General features: G+C 53.6%; 1 protein-coding gene across 2 annotated transcripts in view; it reads left to right on the forward strand.

The window, feature by feature from the left end:
* Nucleotides 1–8,486: 8,486 nt before the first annotated feature.
* Nucleotides 8,487–16,870, forward strand: part of MAFF (MAF bZIP transcription factor F) — a 26,815-nt gene continuing 18,431 nt past the window's right edge. For both annotated transcript variants that reach the window (XR_005196927.1, XM_017508984.2), the window contains exon 1: nt 8,487–8,814. The gene's annotated coding sequence lies outside the window, so the exon portion shown is untranslated. The remainder of the gene's footprint in view (nt 8,815–16,870) is intronic.

Here is a 16,870-nt window from a genome sequence, read left to right on the forward strand (position 1 = left end):
GGTTGGTGGGGAACGGGGGGGGGGATGGTGGGGAACAGCAGAGGCCAGATCTAGGAAGCTTATGGAAAGAGTTTACACTTTGTCCTGACAGCAGCAGGGAGCCATGGAAGGGTTGTGAGCAGAGGAGTGGCCTAGCCAAGTTTAGGTCTTAGAAAGCTCTCTCAAATTAGTTGGGCTAATTAGTAGTCCCAGGTACTCGGGAGGCTGAGGCAGGAGAATCGCCTGAACCCGGGAGACGGAGGTTGCAGTGAGCCGAGATCACGCCACTGCACTCCAGCCTTGGATACAGAGTGAGAGTCCATCTCAAAAAAAGAAAGAGAAAGAAAGAGAGAGAGAGAGAGAGAGAGAGAGAAAGAGAGAAAGAAAAGAAAAGAAAGAAGAAAGAAAGAAAGGAAGGAAGGAAAGAAGGAAGGAAGGAAGGGAGAGAAAGAAAGGAAGGAGAGAAAGAGAGAGAAAGAAAGGAAGAAAAAGAAAGAGAAAGGAAGATAGAGAGAGAGAGAGAGATGATAGATAGATAGATAGATAGATAGATAGATAGATAGATAGATCTCTCCATCCTCTGCATGGAGGCTGAAGGCAGGGAGACCAGGCAGAAGGCTGCTGCAATCGTCCTGGAGCCAGATGCTGTGGCTTGAATGGAGGTCATGGCTGAGGGAAGAGAGAGAGAGAGGATAGAGAGAAGACAAGGAGATGAGATCACTGAAACCTGGTGACTCGTTGGCCGTGGGAGTAAGGGAGAGGGATGATGGCCTGGTTTCTCTCCAGGGTGACTGGGGAGGAGATGGTGTCATCAACCTGTTAGAGAAATTAGGTGGGGAGGGCGATGCTGAGCTCCACTGAGACAATGTGGGATTAGACGTGCCAGGGAAGGGCGGGGGGAAATCCATGTCATCCTTGCTTAAGCAGATCTGGTCCATGAGAGGCCGTTGGGAGCCCAAAGTAGAGATTTGGGAGTCAGCATCAGGTGGCACCTGAAATCTTGAGGCAGAGATAAGGTTCCCCAGGGATAAGAAAAGAGGCCAAAGCTCTGAGCCTTGCTAAGAATTAAGAGGCCAAGCCTGGGCCGGATGACTCATGCCTGTAATCCCAGCACTTTGGGAGGCCAAGGTGGGTGGATCATGAGGTCAGGGGTTCAAGACCAGCCTGACCAAGATGGTGAAACCCTGTCTCTACTAAAAATACAAAAATTAGCTGGGCGTGGTGGTGGGCCCCGGTAATTCCAGCTCCTCGGGAGGCTGACGCAGGGAATTACTCGAACTTGGGAGGCAGAGGTCTCAGCGAGCTGAGACTCAGCCTGGGCTACAGAGCAAGACCCGGTCTCAAAAAAAAAAAGGCCACGAAGGAGGGCCAGGGATGAGGCTGAAAAGGTAGGAGGGAATCCGAGCTTGAGAAGGCAAGGGGAGGTAGGCACGTCGCTGAATGCCTGTCTGCTAAAAATACAAAAATTAGCTGGACATGGGGTGGCGCCTGTAATCCTAGCTGCTCGGGAGCTGAGGCAGGAGGATGGCTTGAACCCGGGAGGTGGAGGCTGCAGTGAGCCAAGATCGCGCCATTGTACTCCAGGCTGGGTGACCAGAGCAAAACGTCAACTCAAAAAAAAGGGGAAAAATTAAAAGGAAGGGAGATTGCAATACCATTGCATGCTGTCAAAGGTCAGGACAGATTAGGGCTGAAATTGGGCCTGGATTTAGCAACAAGGAGGTCACTGGGACCCCGGCCAGAGTCCCGTCTGAGGTGTCTCGAGGACAGCCCTCAGCCTGTGGGGGATTGGGAATGAGGCGCAGTGAGAACTCAGAGGCAGTGGTTGGAGATGACTTGAGGTCTGGCCATCAAGGGAAGAAAAAACAAGGGTGGGTGCATGGGGGCGGGGTGGAGTGAAAAAAGTGGGGTTAGGGGCGGCTGCTGGAGATGACAGCCACTTGGGGACATTTCAGTGCTGAGGGAGGGGATGGGGGCTGGGGCGTGGGCATGGGAATTCTGGAAGGAGGAGAGGTGGGTTTGGAGCAAGACACAGGACAGCTTCTGAAGGGACTGGGAGGGAGAGGGAAGGGCAGATGCAGAGGGTCATGTGCACCCATCACCTGGCGCTTGCGTCCTCTCAAAGTGGAAGGAGAGCGGTTTGATGCACATGAGGATGAAGGCCTATGGGTGAAGGAGAGAGGCGAGTACTCGAGGGATTCCTGGCAGCTCTGGCGACCTGGCTGTGATTGGAGAGGATGGCCTTGTCGTGACCGCAGCTGTCGTGGTGGTGGTTGTGGTCGTGATGGTGATTTCTCTCCAGAAGCCCAGAGCAGCTGGTGTGCAGGAGTGAAGGGGATGGAGTGGCAGTGCCCTGGTTACCGTTTTACAGGCTTGGCACAAAAGGACTCAGGCCAGGGCTGGCACATCTGGTATATTGAAGCTGTTGGGCGTGGGGAGGGGAAGGTTTTAGAGGGAAAATGATGGAGGACTGGGGAAAAATGGGAAGTACTTAGTATCAGGTTCCTAAAATATCAGTTTGCAAACATAAAAATGTTTTATCTAAAATAGGCGAAGAACACGAACAAAAGAAGAAAAAACCCAACTGGAGCAAATGGGAATGTATTCAAGCTCATTCCTATTCAGAGAAATGCAAATTTAAATACAATAATGTCATTTGCCTAGGAAATTAGCAGGGCTTAGACTATGAAAACTCCCAGTGCTGGTGAAGTGAAGATGAAACATTCATACTCGCAGTGGGTGGGAAGGGTCCTTAGCAAATGGCTTCGGCCCTCCTAGCCTCAGTTTCCTCATCTATAAAGTGGGGGTGATATGATACTTCATAGAATTTCAGCTCTTGGGCACATAAACATGATTCATAAACAATAATAACAGTAGGGACTGGATTGTCTGGATTTTTTTTTTTTTCTTTTTGAGACAGTCTTGCTCTGTCACCCAGGATGGAATGCAATGGTGAGATCTCAGCTCACTGCAACCCCCGCTGCCTGGGTTCAAGTGATTCTCCTGCCTCAGCCTCCTAAGTAGCTGGGGCTATAGGCTTGTGCCACCACACTGGGCTAATTTTTGTATTTTTAGTAGATACCAGAGTTTCGCCATGTTGTCCAGGCCGGTCTCGAACTCCTGGTCTCAAGTGATCAGCCTTAGCCTCCCAGCACGCTGGGATTGCAGATGTAAGCCACTGCGGCCGACCTGGTTGTCTGGATTTGCTCAAACCTTTTTTTCTCTCTGGACAATCACATCACCAGCCCAGACTTGGGACCCTTGTATTTGCAGACAGTGGCTCCGGTCAGAGACGCCCTCCACCAGGCCCTGCCTGGTTTGCCTTAGGATTGACAACATAGGGGTAAAGGAAGAGGAAGAAGAGGGGGAGGAGGAAACAGGGTTTCTCCAGGATCCCAGTCAGGGATGCCCACGAGGAGAAATGACATGTGCTCTAATTATCATCGACTCTGAATTATATCGAATCTCTCCCTATCAAAACCCAGCAAGTCATCCTGGCGGAGGCAGCAGGAGATCGTGCAGGGCTCGAGTCAGACCAGCCTGAGTTCAAGTCCTCCTCTGCCAGGGACTAGTTATGCAATACCGGGCATGGCTCCTCGCCTGCCACAGTCTCGATCTCCTCGTCTGCAACATGGCCATGATAATACCTAAGTGCTAAGATATGGAGAGGATTGAAGGCGATCTGATACACAGGAGCACATCTGGCACCCAGGCTGTGCTCCCTGGGCCATCGGGGCACTGATTACTCTGTCCATTTCCTCTGCTTTTGGCACCAGGGACTGTTTCGTAGAGGACAACTTTTCCACAGATGGCGGTGAGGGTGAGGGCGGAGAGTGAGGACTATGGGTGGCAAATGGTTTTTGGCATGAACTTTTTGAGCGGCCGGGCGCGGTGGCTGACGCCTATAATCCCAGCACTTTGGGAGGCTGAGGAGGGTGGATCACCTGAGGTAAGAAATTGAAGACCAGCCTGGTCAACATGGCGAAACCCCAGTTCTAGTAAAAATGCAAAAGTTAGCTGGACATGGTGACCTGCGCCTGTAGTCCCAGCTACTTGAGGGAGGTTGAGGCATGAGAATTGCTTGAACCCAAGAAGCGGAGGTTGCAGTGAGCCAAGATCTCACCACTGTACTCCAGCCTGGAGGATACAGCGAGACTCCCTCTCCGAAAAAAGAAAAGAAGGACAAAAAGAAACTCTTCCACCTCGGGTCATCAGGTAGTAGTTAGATTCTCATAAGGAGCACGCAGCCTGGATCCCTCATACGGGCAGTTCACAATAGGGTTCGAGCTCCTATTTGAGAATCTAAGGCCACTGCTGAGCTGACAGAAGGTGGAGCTCAGGCGGTGATGGTCACTCACCCACTGCTCACCTGTTGTGTGGCTGCGTCCTAACAGGCCACAGACCAACCGGCCTGCGGTTCAGGGACCCCTGCTCTAGAGGACTGCTCTCTCTAACCTGATATTATTAATCTTTTATTACATACTCAGCACTGTGCCAGAGGCTTGTAAGTGCAAACATATTACATTGTTTCACAGCCCATAAAGGAGGCACGACTAGTAAGCCTGGTTTAGAGAAGGAGGGAGCTGAGGTCAGCTGGTGAGGGGTGGGGCCAGGATCTGAACCCCACAGGATGACTTGGGAGTCACTACTTTCAAAAAACAAATATGTGTGTGTGTGTGTGTGTGTGTGTGTGTGTGTGTGTGTGTGTGAGTGAGACGGAGTTTTGCTCTGTTGCCCAGGCTGGAGTACAGCGGCTTGATCTCGGCTCACTGCAACCTCTGCCTCCCGGGTTCAAGCGATTCTCCTGCCTCAGCCTCCTGAGTAGCTGGGATTATAGACATGTACTACCATGCCTGGCTAATTTTGTGTTTTTAGTAGAGACAGGATCTCTCATGTTGGCCAGGTTGGTCTCAAACTCCTGACCTCAAGTGATCCACCTGCCTTGGTGTCCCAAAGTGCTGGGATTACAGATGTGAGCCACCACGCCTGGCCACATTTTCTCTTCTTATAAGGACACCAGTCAGATTGGATTAGGGCCTACTGTAAATACTTTATTTTAATTTACTTATGCTTTTTAAAACCTTATCTCCAAATATAGTCACAATCTGAGGTTTTTAGGCATTAGGATTTCAACATATACATTTTAACATTATGAAATTCTGCCTATAATGCTATGTATCTACATGTATTATTTTCAGAACCATGTCTGAGTAAATTGCAAACAGAGTAAATTGCAAAAGCTTACCTCTAAATACTCCAGTGGGCTGGGCACAGTGACTCACACCTGTAATCCCAGCTCTTCAGGAGATGGAGGTGGGCAGATCACCTGAGGTCAGGAGTTCAAGACCAGCCTGACCAACATGGAGAAACTCAGTCTCTACTAAAAACACAAAATTAGCCAGGCATGGTAGTACATGTCTATAATCCCAGCTACTCAGGAGGCTGAGGAAGGAGAATCGCTTGAACCCGGGAGGCAGAGGTTACAGTGAGCCGAGATCTCACCATTGCACTCTGGGTGACAGAGCAAGACTCCATCTCAAAATAAATAAATAAATAAATACTCCAATGTGTATTTCCTAAAATCAAAGATATATTCTCTTCTATGACCACAGGACAAGCATGAGGTCAGGAAATTGGCATCGATACAATACTATTATCTCATCTACAAACTCCATGGCAATTTGCCCCTTACTGGTGATATTCACTTTGATCATTTAGTGAAGGTTGTGTCTGCCAAATTTCTCCACTGGAGAGTTATTATGTTTCCTTCCATAATTAATTATCGTCTTGTGGGGAAATAACTTGAAGCTATGTAAATACTTTCTCATCAAGTTTTCATACTCATTGGTGATTCTTGCTGCAACCCATGATGATTATGGTAGCTGCCTGATGGTCATTTTCTTTTCTTTTTTTTTCTTTTTCTTCCTCTTCTTTTTTTAATAGAGACAGGATTTTGCCATATTGCCCAGGCTGGTCTCGAGCTCCTGGGCTCAAGCGATCCTCCTGCCTCAGTCTCCCAAAGTACTGCAATTACAGGTGTGAGCCACCATGCCCGGCCTGAGCTCCCACTTTTTTTTTTTTTTTTTTGAGGTGGAGTCTCACACTGTCTCCTGGGCTGGAGTGCAAGGGCATGATCTCTGCTCACTGCAACCTCTGCCTCCCAGGTTCAAGCGATTCTCCTGCCTCAGCCTTCCAAGTAGCTGGGATTACAGGCACTGGCTGATTTTTTGTATTTTTAGTAGAGATGGAGTTTCACCATGTTGGCCAGGCTGGTCTCGAACTCCTGACCTCTCCACACGCCTTAGCCTCCCAAAGTGCTGGGATTACAGGCGTGAGCCACTGCACCAGGCCAGAGCCCCCACTTTTAAATAGGACATTATACCATGGCCCTTGATCTTGACCAGAAAGGGAGCTATGTCTGTGGGAAGCAGTCCCTGCAGGGTGGATAATAAGGCACTGACCCCTTGTTCTGGCAGACTGGGGATGAGAGCAAAGGATCTAGGAAGCATGGCGTCCAGGAGTGTTCTTCAGGTCCAATGGGAATTCATTCACTAGTTGAGCACCTGCAGTGTTGCAGGCGTGGCCCTGGCTCTTGAGAAGCTTATGAAAAAGGGAGTAGATGGGGAGGCTAAGGCAGAAGGAAGGCTTGAGGCCAAGAGTTCAAGATCAACCTGGGCAATAGGGTGAGACCCGCCCCCCCGATCTCTGCAAAAAATAGAAAAATCATCCAGGCACAGTGAAGCACACTTATAGTCCCAGCAACTCTGGAGGCTGAGGTGAGAGGATCACTTGAGCCCAGAAGTTCAAGGCTGTGGTGAGCTGGAATTGTGCCACTGCACTCCAGCCTGGGCAACAGGGAAAGACCCTGTTTTTTTTTTTTTTTTTTTTTTTTTTTAAAGGGGGTGGGGGATAGAAAAAATAGACAACTCACCACTGTGCAGTTTCTAAAATTGAGAAATTTTGTACCCCAAGGGTTAACCTAGGTGGCTCTTTTAGCTACAGAAATGGAGAGCAGTGAGCAATTGGTTTTTAGAGATTCTTGTGAGTGTTAGACAAAGCTGCCTCAACTTTTGGTCACTTGGGAAACTAGTGGGCCAATTTGCAGACCAAACCCCACAGCCTGTGGGAGGGAAGGGAAAGAAGCCGGAGTGTCTGGTGGACCGAGGCACGGAGGAAGGAAAGCAAGATAAGGGCTCTGAAATCGAATTTGCCACATCAAGGAAAGTGGGGATCTTTGCTGGTGATCAGGGTGCCACACAGAGGCCTCCCCATTTGGAGAGGTCCTGTGCCCTCCACAGTGAAATAAGTGCCATGATGTCAATTTCACAGGAGAGGCTGCCGGAGCGATGGAATTTCAGTCAGTGAGAACAGCATGAGCAAAAGAAAGGGGGGGGGAGATGAATGGCAACATCTATCCCCCATGTGGCTTCCAAAGCCATCTCTTTTGGGTAGGGCTTCCCACCACAGCACTCATCCCTCATGTTTATGTGGCCCTCCTCCCCTGGTTGCGATGTACCCCCAAAGTGAGCCAAGATTGTGCCACTGCGCTCCAGCCTGGGTGACAGAGTGAGACCCTGTCTCAAAAACAATAAGAAAACAAAACAACGACAACAAAAAATTCAGAGGTGAAGATTGCTTTAACCAGGGTGATCAGAAAGGTCTCTCTGAGGCAGTGACATCTGAGCTGACCTGAAAGATGAGAAAGAGGCAGGCCAGTGAACAGAAGAAGAGGCAGCCAGTGCCAAGGGCCTGTGGCAGGAATGGGCTTAGTATGTTTGGGGGACAGAAAGAAGGGTACTGTGGCTGAAGAGCGGTGGATGAGGAGAGACTGGCCAGAGGAGGTGTGTAAACAATCTGAGCTTTGTTTTGAGAAGAACATTGGCTGGTGTAGGAAGACAGACTTTGGAGGCAAAGTAGGGAGCCTGTCTATCCAGAGGCTCCTGCCACTGTCTGGGTGAGCTGATGGTGCCAGGACCAGGTGGCAGGACCTGGTGGTGAGAAGTGGTCCTATGCAGGAGACCCAGAAACACTGCTAGCTTGAGTTCTCAGGTGGGGAGGAAGTGAGTGTGAGGGATGGAGCCAGGATCCCAGGTTCTGGCTTGAACAGCTGAGATGGGGTGGCAGGGGAGCGGAGTTAACTGACCATCGGGTGCGGGCTTTGGGCCGAGTCGTTTGCAGTCGTCTCCCATCTGACACCCACTGGAGACGCAGAGCGGGTTGCTGGCTATGAGTCTGGAACTCTGAGAAGCTGTTCGCTCTGGAAATACAAACCTGGGGCTTACAGCCATGTAGATGACATTTAAAGACACGGAACTGGATGAGATCATTAAGGCAGAAGGTGTAGGTCGAAAGAAGAGGGCCAGGACCCCTGACTGTAAAATGAACCAATGACACCTCCACCCACGGGGCTCTCGCGAGGTGTCACGTGAACGCACCCAGCAAGCGCTGGAACCAGGCAGAGAATCGGGGCTGCCCTGGGGGCGGGGCCTCCGGGGGCGGGGTCAGAAGGGGCGGGGCCGAGGGACCAGGAGGCCGCTCCGGGCCGGAGGGCGGCCGGGGCGGTGACGTCACCGCATGACTGGGTTTTTATGAATGAAAGGAATCCTGTGAGTGAGTAATTCCGGGAAGCTCGCCTTACAACTCCGCGCGGCCTCGGCCCCCTGAGCCGCCCGCCCCACAACAAAACTCTGCGCAGCGCTCCCGGGCGCCCGGTTCAGAGCGACCTGCGGCTCAGAACGGAGGGGAGACGGACCAGAGCGCGGGCCGGGACAGCGGCCGGGACAGCGGAGAGACGCGCGCGTGCGAGAGCGCCGGGCCAGGCGGGCCCAGAGGCGGGTGAGGAACGCGGGGCCAGGAGGACGGTGCGCGGGACCCCGAAGCGGCAGGGTTTCCGCGCCCCGGGACGCGCCTGAGGTGGGCGCCCGGGCCCGATCCGTCGGGGCTCCAGGGGCTCCGGCACCCATCGGACGGCTGGGGGCGGGGAGAGGGGAGCGGCCGTCCCGGGGACGCCGAGACGGGGCCGAGGCCAGCTCGGCGGAGTGGGGGTGGAGACGGGGCCCCTTCCCGGGGAGCGGGCGGGGAGGCGGCGCCGCCGGGAAGGAAGGGGCAACGCAGGCCGGCGATCTCCGCGTCCGCCCGGCGGTGGCGGGGGCGCCGTGCTCCTACGTGACTCGGTGGGAACAGGCCCTGGCCCGGCGCCCGCGGGCGGTGCGCGCGCGGTTTGTTTACGTCCGAGGGCGGGCGGGCGTGCGTGTGTTCCCTGGCGGGCGGCCTGGGTGTCCTGCCCGGTGCGTGCGTGCGCGGTGTTCCTCGCGGGGCGTGTGTGCGTGTGTTGTGCTGTGTTGCGCGTGTGTGCTTGTGTGTGCGTGTCCGCGCGCGCGCTCCCTGGGGCCTGTACACCAGCAGTGTGTACCTCGGAGAGGGCGTGCCCTGGGCTGTCCACAGGAGTAAACGCGGAACAAGGACCCAAGCGAAGGAAACGGACGCGTGCTTCTTCACGCTGGGTGTGGGAATTCTGGCCCCGGCCGGCCGAGTCCTACTACCCAGGGCTGTCCGGGCCCCCCGCGCTCCTCGGAGTTTCCCAGGGCCTCCACCACGTGACCCCAGTGTTTGTCCCCCGCCCAGAGCCGGCGCCTGCAGCCACAGGGTGGGGCAAGGCATCAAAGACCTCACCCAGCTGAGCTAGAAGTGAGGGGTGTGAGCCACTCTCTGCTTGGCACCCTAGTGGATCTGGTAACAAAGTGAGTTGGAGCCCAGGTTCTTGTCCCCAGATTTTGGGGCTCCTTGGGGAGGGAAGACCCAACATACTCTCGTTCCTCCCCAGGGTTGCCCATCTCCTCAGTCCCATGAGAAGAGGAAGGGCCAGAAAACCGACTGCAAAGGTCGGGGGCAGGGAGAGGACCCCAGGCTTTCTCGCTAGTCCGGGTTCTGGAGGCTGTACCTACTCGGTCGCGGAGGATGGGGCAGAGCCGGTTTCGCCCTCCTGGTAGCTTCAGTTCACAAGTGGGACTAGTGAGACTAGACTGACCTACAGCTGGACGTGGGAAGCTAGCTGAGACTCTGAACCAGAGGTGAGTCCTCACCCTTGGCCAGGCAGGGTCAGCAGGCAGTGGGGACAGGCCTCTGACTGCAGGAAGGGTTAATGAGTGAGGGGTGGGGCCTGACCTACCTGCCACCTACCCGCTCACCCAATAACCCTGCAGAAAGCACCTGTTTAGTGTGGCAGCCTGCAGGATGGGCTGGGAGTAGAGATTCCTTGGTCTTAACCCACCTTACCCCTCCACCCACCCACAGGTCTACAGAATCATGGGAGGGGGAAAGTTGAGCTTGCCAGGGTGAAGAACCAATGATCTTTTGACTTCCGATCTTTGAACCCTGGTGAGCTCTGCTACAGCAACGGGGACCCTCAGTGTCCCCCTCTGCCACTGGAACTAGGTAACAGGCAGGGTGGCAGGATGGTGTGTAGGAGGGAAGCTCTGGAAGTCTCTGCAGACAGCGTATTTTCCAGGGGAATTGTGGAAGAGAAAGCAGAACCGACAGCAGACAGCTGAGGGTACCCAAGAGTAGGTGGGGTTTGAGTCAGTGGGGTTGGGCCAGGAGTACAGGAACCAGCCAGGCCCACTCTCAAAGCTGGGCAGGAAACATTCCAAAGTAGGGCCAGGGGTCAGGGGATGAGGGGAAGCGGCTGGCTGACTCAGTCCCAGATGGAAAGTTAGCACTGAGAGGTTTAACCTCCCATCCAATCACCCCTGGGCCTTGCATTGCCATTGGGCCCCGTCCTGGACCAGATGCAGGGGATGATTTGAATAGACCAGATCCAGAGACTGCCCTCTGGGAGCGTACAGCTGAGCAGGGGACATAGAGTTGAAAAAAGATCCACAGAAGTAGATGCAAAACACAGCTGAGATGGATGATGTGAGGGAGAAGTGACTGTGGTTTGAAAGTACGTAACAGCACTCTGACTTAGCCAGGGCAATCAAGAAAGGCTTCCCTGGGGAGGTGACTAGTGAGCTGAGTCTGATAGAGTGGTGGTTGTCTGTGAAGCCCTTGAAGGCAGGACTGTGATTCATTTTAGGGTGTCCAGGGCCCAGCCTGGAACACAGTAGGTGCTTCTTGGATGTCTGCTGATTGAATGAATGAGCCCTGGGTCCCTGTCCTTGAAGAGCTCCACAACATATGGAGAAAAAGGCCTGGGAACCCCAGAGAAACAGGAAGCCGGGGCTGGGGCTGGAGGAATCTTGAAGCAGTCTCCCAAAAGCGAGTAGATCCTTCAGGGCTCAGGAGACTTCCTCCCTCACGCACACAGGCACACACTGCCCAGCTGTCCCTTTGGGAAACATTCAGGGATAGCAGAATTTGCTGTCTGTTCATTCGTTTGCATGTGATCCTGGGAGAGAGTGGACAGGAACGTGGCTGAGACCTGAGGGCCCTACTGTGTGGGCTCATGGGAAGCTGGCATTGCAGGGCTTTGAAATGGGCCAAGCATGAGCAGGCTTGTGGGTTTGTGTCAGTACTGATTCCTCTGACAGCTCTTGGGGAAGCATCAATAGTAGGGATTGGAGATGGAGGGCAAGACAAGAGGCTGGTGAGCAGGCAGCTGTGGGCACGGTCCAGATGAAAGAGGAAGTGGTCTGTGGCTGCGCAGGTGGAGAAGAGGGCTAGTCTGATAGACTGGTAGGTTGTGTCTCATGTCTCCACCTCCAGGAAGCCTTCACTGCTTTCCTTTCTCTACCTCCATTCTACTGGTGGTCTTGGAACTCTGGGCCAGTATCTGAAACTGTAAACTCAGAGATAGTCATTGCTGGAAGGTACCTTAGGCTTGGAGGAGGTTTGGCATGTTGGGAAAACTGAGGCCCATAGAGAGGGAGTGCGGTACCTGAAGCCACACAGCAAGTATGAGTGGGTGCCAGAACTGGGCTGGAACCCCAGGCCATTGCATCCCTGCAGTGCTTGGTGCTTGCAGCCTTGCTCCCCTTCCAGCAGGGAGGAGGTTCCAGCAGAGCTGGCTGACAAGACCCAGGAAAACACATTTTTTCCCTCTGTCCTCACAGAGCGAGCAAAATGGCTCAGCAGCCAGAGAGGAGCCCATGCCAGTGGGTGGGCCTTCTACAGGGTGTCTCTGTAGTGGACTGGTGGGGCCAGGGAGGGGGACGTTGGAGGGTTGTGGCTGCTGACTGGACAAGGCAGTTGTCAGTTCCCCAAGTGTCACCTTACTCATTATGCCTCCAGAAGACGACAGGAACCTGCAGACCCTGGAAGTCAGCTCTGCTGGCTTCCAAGGAAAGGAGGGAGGACGCCAGGGAGAGGTGGTGGTGGCCGGCATAGAAGAGAGGGGACCCCTGGGTTCCAGTCCACCACTGGCACCAAACAGCGGCTTGGTTGCCTCCGCTGCAGAACAGGGGATCGGATCAGCTGCTATTTCTCAGGCCCGGGTTCAGCCAGGATGGCAAAGGCAAAGGACCCAGACCCCTTGACAGCCCCTGGCCCAGGGTTGGCAGCGGAAAGCCTGAGGTTACTGGAAAGTTCTCCCTTCTTGTGACTTTCCCTCTGTGATTGCCTGACTTTGCTGAGCTAGGACATTCCTGGGCAAACGTGGGTGCCTCGGCTGACATCCAGGATGCAGTTGAGGGGGCTGAGGCTGGGACAGGAGAGCGTGGAGGAGTGGGGGAAGAGCAGGTGCAAAACCTCCTTAGCACCTGAGGGTACTTAGAATCACAGCCAGCTGCCGCTAGTGTCAAGAGTAGGGAATGGCTGGGTTCCATCTCTTGGGCCTGCTCTGGAAGCAGTGTTGAGAAGGATTCTGAGGCTGTGTCCAGGTTCAGGAGGAAACAGTGCTGCACTGAGGAAGACCCAAGGGCTATGCCCTGCCTCGCTAGGAACCAGCGCTTTGGTGGGTAGCTATGTCTCTGCTGCTTGTGGATAGCAGCATAATGGTGAGATGGGGTAATCTTTCTTGCCGAAGCCTCTTTTTTTTTTTTTTTTTTTTTGAGATGGAGTCTCAGTCTGTCTCCCAGGTTGGAGTGCAGTGGCACTATCTCAGCTCACTACAACCTATGCCTCCTGGGTTCAAGAAATTCTCCTGCCTCAGCCTCTCGAGTAGCTGGGATTACAGGTACCTGCCACCACATCCAGCTAATTTTTGTATTTTTAGTAGAGATGGGGTTTCACCATGTTGACCAGGCTGGTCTTGAACTCCTGACCTCATGATCAACTGCCTCGGCCTCCCAAAGTGCTGGGATTAAAGCCTTTTTTTTTTTTTTTTTTTTTTTTGTTTGTTCTTTTTTTTTTTCTTTTTTTTTTTTTTTTGCGATTGAGTCTCACTCTGTCACCCAGGCTGGAGTGCAGTGGCTTGTTCTCGGCTCACTGAAACCTCTACCTCCCAGGTTCAAGCGATTCTCCTGACTCAGCTTCCCAAGTAGCTGGGACTATAGGTGAGCCCCACCAGGGAGGTGATGGTGTGAAAGGACCAGGTTTCAGTCCTGCGCCTTTGCAGATATTCATTCACACCTGTTGTGTGACTTCGGGCAAGTGATGCCCCTCTCTGGGTCTCCGCCTCCCCTTGGGTAAAGTGAGGAGGCAGGACCTGATGGCCTCTAAGAGTCTTTCCTGCAGTTCCCTGGGTGCCCTTGCTGGCTGGGAGATGCTGAATCAGAGCGAGACCTCAGTGCTGGCTACAGGCCTGACCCCTCCTGGACAGACAGCAATTCTAACCTCCCAGGTGCTCACTGACCTCTACAGTTTATATCACTTGATTCCACCAAAACCCTGCGAGGCAGGTACTGTTCTGATCCGACAGATGGGAAAGTGGAGACCCAAAGAGGTGCAGTGGTTCACCCCAGGTCACACAGCCTGAGAAAACAGAGATGGGACTTAAACCCAAGCTTGATTCCCAATCCACTGCACCTTTACCTGTTTCCCAAACCCTGCCTTTGCGGGGGTCACGTGGCTGGGATTCCCTCTGCTGTCTTCCCATTCTCCCTTTGTGGGGGATTCCCTCTGCTGTCTTCCCATTCTCCTAGCATCTGGACTGTCTCTGCCAACCGGCACAAGGAAGCAGCTGGAGAGGAGGAAGAATTAGAGACATTAGGGACAGGGCCAGGAGTCTCTGAACTATGCTTCGGCCTGGAACTTGGTTTGGACACTGACAAGCTGGGTGATGGCATCAGAGACTCCACCCATCCACCCCTCCCCAGTGCCTGCTCCTGCCAGGCCTTGTGCTGGGTGGCCTCAAGCACCCAGAGCTGACTTAGCCCCTCCCTGTCTGGTGGAGAGACAGCAAGGACATACAACCCGTTACACACAGGGGTGGGTGGTGCCTAACAGGTCCTAGGGGTCAGGGAGGGCTTCCTGGAGGAGGAGAGGTCTACATCCAGGGAAGGAGGATGAGTAGGAGTCCGCCAGACAAAGTAGAGGGGAGCGAGGGGAGAGAAATGTCACGGGGTGGGAGGTGGCTCAGAAGCAAGAAAGCGCGGGTGGGAGGAAGTGAAAGAAATTGTGCATGGCTGGAGTGCTTAGGGGAAGCGGCAGTGGTGGGAAATGAGCCTGAGGCTGGACACACAGGGCCTGGAGTGCCATGAGGGTGGGTCTGGACTCTGACCTCAGGATAGTAGGAAACCATGGAAAGTGTTGTTTGTTTGTTTGTTTTTGAGACAGAGTCTCGCTCTGTTGCCCAGGCTACAGTGCAGTGGCGTGATCTCGGCTCACTGCAACCTCCGACTCCAGGGTTCAAGTGATTCTCCTGCCTCAGCCTCCTAGCACCTGTCGCTGGAACTACAGGTGTGTGCTACCACGCCTGGCTAATTTTTTTTGTATTTTTAGTAGAGACAGGGTTTCACCGTGTTAGCTAGGATGGTCTCAATCTCCTGACCTTGTGTTAGCTAGGATGGTCTCAATCTCCTGACCTTGTGATCTGCCTGCTTCGGCCTCCCGAAGTGCTGGGATTACAGGTGTGAGCCACTGCGCCTGGCCACCATAGAAGGTTTTAATCTGGTTGGTGGCATGGTCAAATTCACATGGTGCAAAGATTGTCCAGCTGCTATGTGGGGATGAGCTGAGGCAGCAGGGAGGTGTGCTGGGGCCTCCCCAGGTGTAGGTAGGGTGGTGAGGGTGACCATTTAAGAGGCTGGCATTGGGTCAGGGGCAGTGGCTCACACCTGTAATCCTAGCACTTTGAGAGGCCGAGGTGGGTGGGTCACCTGAGGTTAGGAGTTCGAGATCAGCCTGACCAATATGGTGAAGTCTCATCTCTAGTAAAAATACAAAAATTAGCCGGACATGGTGGCGGGCACCTGTAGTCCCAGCTATGCGGGTGGCTAAGGCAGGAGAATCGCTTGAACCCGGGAGGTGGAGGTTGCAGTGAGCAAAGGTTGTGCCACTGCACTCCAGCCTGGGTGACAGAGCCAGACTCCATCTCAAAAAAAAAAGAAGCCTGCATTGAAGGGCAGGATCAGTGAGGCTGGCGTGTAAACGTCTCCAGGTAGTGTCTGAAAGGTCAGGGTAGGTAGCAGATCTCCGGACTTTTCCAGGTAGGACGGGAGTGCACAGAGGCCCCCAAGGAGAGCTAGGTGGGCAGCCAGGGTCTGAGCCCCCTAGGATCTGGAGGGCTGGGCAGGGAAACTGAGGCCAGAGCCCAGGCTGAGCCGGCATGTTCAGCAGTGGGGATTGCAGCTCACAGGTCACCCCATGAGGTGGGCCTTCTCCCCATCTTCACCGCAGATTCACACAGAGGTCTAGAGGTGCCTGGGTGCTGACTTGGCACTCTGGGTCCACCCAGCTACCCCCAGAGAAGCCTGGGTGACTTCTGAGACTCCCCTGCTTAAGGGCCATGGTGGCTGCTCCTGTCCGGGGATCACTGAAGGCCCTAACTTCCTCCTCCTGTCCCACTCCTTCCTTCCTTTTGAGCTGCTAGACCCCCTGACTGTGTGGGCTGGGAGGGGCTGGGGAGTTTCCTGAGAAGCCCTGGACTGTCCCCACCTCAGCCTGAGTCACACTGAGAGCTCAGCAAGGATTCCTTGAGCATCTGTGAGGTGCCAGGCACTGGGGAGCTCATGGTGGATGAATGAGGTACAAGCTCTGCCCTCATGGAACTGGAGCTGGCATCTTTTTTTTTTTTTTTTTTTGAGACAGAGTCTTGCTCTGTCACCCAGGCTGGCATGCAGTCGCATGATCTCAGCTCACTGCAGCCTCCTCCCGGGTTCAAACAATTTCCTGCCTCACCTCCCAAATAGCTGGGATTACAAGTGCCCACCATCACACCCGGCTAATTTTTGTATTTTTAATAGAGATGGGGTTTCACCATCTTGGCCAGGTTGGTCTTGAACTCCTGAGCTTGTGATCCACCCACTTCGGCCTGTTAAAGTGTTGGGATGACAGGCATGAGCCACCGCATCTGGCCAGGAGCTGGCATTCTAATCAGGAGGTTGGGAGGGACAGACACTGAACCATATATGTGACACCCACCATATATGTGAGTGATGATAATTACACATGGGGAAACCAGAGGTGGGGAAGGGACATGGGGCGAGAGAGAGAGAGTGTGTGTGTATGTCTGTGTGTGTATCAGGCGTTGTGAATTCTAAATTGAGTGAACATGAGATCCCAGCAGAGGCCAGGAATGGTGGCTCACGCCTATAATCCCAACACTTTGGGAGGCAGAAGCGGGCAGATCGTTTGAGCACAGAAGTTCAAGACCAGCCTGGGCAACATGATGAAACTCTGTCTGTGCAAAAAAATACAAAAATTGGCCAGGCATTGTGGCATGCACCTGTAGTTCCAGCTACTAGGGAGGCTGAGGTACGAGGATCACTTGAGCCTGGGAGGTTGAGGCTACAATGAGCTATGATCATGCCACTGTACTCTAGCCTACAACAGAGTGAGTGAGACACTGTCGCCA

The sequence above is a fragment of the Cebus imitator genome, unplaced genomic scaffold (assembly GCF_001604975.1).
Source record: "Cebus imitator isolate Cc_AM_T3 unplaced genomic scaffold, Cebus_imitator-1.0 Scaffold404, whole genome shotgun sequence".
Lineage (NCBI taxonomy): Eukaryota > Metazoa > Chordata > Mammalia > Primates > Cebidae > Cebus > Cebus imitator.